Source organism: Arachis ipaensis, chromosome B9 (genome assembly GCF_059453495.1).
Source record: "Arachis ipaensis isolate K30076 ecotype BB chromosome B9, ASM5945349v1, whole genome shotgun sequence".
NCBI classification, from domain to species: Eukaryota; Viridiplantae; Streptophyta; class Magnoliopsida; order Fabales; family Fabaceae; genus Arachis; species Arachis ipaensis.
In genome coordinates this window covers 82,167,501-82,169,953 of record NC_142444.1, presented here as the reverse complement: position 1 = coordinate 82,169,953, position 2,453 = coordinate 82,167,501, and positions in this window count along the sequence as shown.

Below are 2,453 nucleotides of genomic sequence, written 5' to 3'. Positions count from 1 at the left end.
CCCTAACTTTGTGGCTAACGTTGGCATGAGAAAAACACTCCCTGGGCACCAAAAGTTTGCGCCAATGTTAGCCCCTAACTTTATGGCTAACGTTGGCATGAGAAAAACACCCCCTGGCCACCAAAAGTTTGCGCCAACGTTAGCCTCTAACTTTTGGGCTAACGTTGGCACATGAAAAACACAAAGGGGGAGCAAAAGTTTGCGCCAACGTTAGCCCCTAACTTTTGGGCTAACGTTGGCGCCATAAGTGCACTAAGGAAGGCCAACGTTGGAGCAAAAGTTAGACCCCTAACTTTTGCACCAACGTGGGTATCAGCAAAACATGGGGGCTGATATGAAAAGTTGGACCAAAAGTTTGCCTCAAACTTTTGCTCAAACTTTTACTCAAACTTTTGCAAAACTCCAACCCGGTTCACTTGGTTCACTTTGGTTCCTCTCCAAACTCCAAGAGCAATCAACCAAGGCCTCTCTCAACCCAATTCCACCAAGAGCAAAGGCCCAACTCAAGGCTTGAAGATCATTTGAAGAAAGTGTATAAATAGGATAGAATTCAAGTTCTTAAAGGAGCTTTTTCCTTTTGGAGTTTTCATAATAGTTTTCGGAGAGCTTTGGATATTGAGTAATCTTTAATTTCTTAGTTTCGGGGAAGGAGAATTCCACTCTCTTCCTCTTAGTTTTATTGCTTTCAATTTCAATTGCAATTGTCTTGGATCTTGGGTTGGAGAATTGAAGGAATTCTGTTTCAATCTCATCCGAAGATCTCTCTGTCTCTTCTACTGCTTATTGAATTTAATTTCTGTTAATTGTTCTTCATCTACTTTCTTTGCAATTTACAATTCCTTTGCAATTGTTCTTGTTGGATCTAGGAAGGCATTGAGATCTAGACTTGGTTATCTAGTCTCTTGGGTCCTGAGATCCGGATTCCCCATTTCCCATTCCTTGTTTACTGTTTTCATGCTTATTTACAATTCTGTTTTTAGATCCGGTTCAGTCCAAGTGTTCTTTTACTTCTCTGTTGGTTGCAATTTACTTTCCCTCGTTTAATTTCTGCAAATCCAACTCCCAATTCCCTTTACAATTCAAGCTATTTACATTTCTTGCACTTTAAGATTCTGCAATTTACATTTCTTGCGTTCTAAGTTTCTGCCATTTAATTTCTTGTTCTTTAAGATTCAGCATTTAAATTTCTGTTCTCTTTAATTTCATGTCAATTACCCATTCCCTTTACTTTCCATGCAATTTAAATTCTGCAAATCACAAATCACTCAACCAAATCTTGATTCGCTTGACTAAATCAACCACTAAACTAAAATTGCTCAATCCTTCAATCCCTGTGGGATCGACCTCACTCCCGTGAGTTATTATTACTTGATGCGACCCGGTGCACTTGCCGGTTAGATTTAGGTGTTTTGGAGAAATTCGTTTTTCCGCGAAAATATCCCATCAAATAGCATCACTTAAAAAGCGCATCCTATTTTCAAAGGCCAGAAGCGTAGCCTTTGATACAGAAAAGCGTAGCCTTTGAGAATAGGCAACGGCCGAATAGGAATCACCCCAAAAAGCGTAGCCGTAGCCCAGAAAGCGTAGCCGTAGCCTAAGGCATCATTTTTTTTCACTTTTGGCTACACTTTTCAAGTGTACCTGAATGGGTGTTTTTCTTGTAGTGAATATTGAAATTTGAAATTTAATTTTGAAATAAGATAAGATAAGATTTTGAAAAAGATATGATTTTTGAAAAAGATTTCAATTTTGTAATTTAAAACTAAGATAAGATAAGATAAAAATTTTAAAATAAAAATCTGAAATTTTTTTTTTGTAATTTTCGAAAAACTCAATTTAAATAAAGAGAAAAGATATTTTTGAATTTAATGAGGAAAGAGAAAAATAATAAAATGACATCAAACTTAAAATTTTTATATCAAAATGAAGAAAACAACTAAGAACAACTTGAAGGTCAAGATGAACACGAAGAACAACTTGAAAATCAAGAAAGAACAAGGGACATTATTTTCGAAAATTTTAATAAATAAATAAAAACCAATAACCTCTTAATTTACGAAAAAGCAAAAATAAAAACAAAAATAAAAATAAATAAACAAGCAAAAAGTAAATATTTACAATAACCAATAATAAGGCACACATTTACAACTCCCCAGCAACAGCGCCATTTTGACGAACTGATTTTCTGCAAGTAAAGAGTTTTTATAAAAATAATCGCGTTGTAAGTATAGTTTCTAAACCAATAGAGAATCCGTTCGTACAAAAGTTTTGGTTGTCACCTAAGCAAACCCAATAAAAATAATAAACCGAAGTATTGAAACCTCGGGTCGTCTTCTCAAGGAATTGCAGGGAGGTATGATTTATTATTGATTATGGGAAAATGTGTATTTTTGGGTTTTTGAAATAGAGAACAATTAATTTAAATGGAAAGAAAAATAAATTAATAATTATAA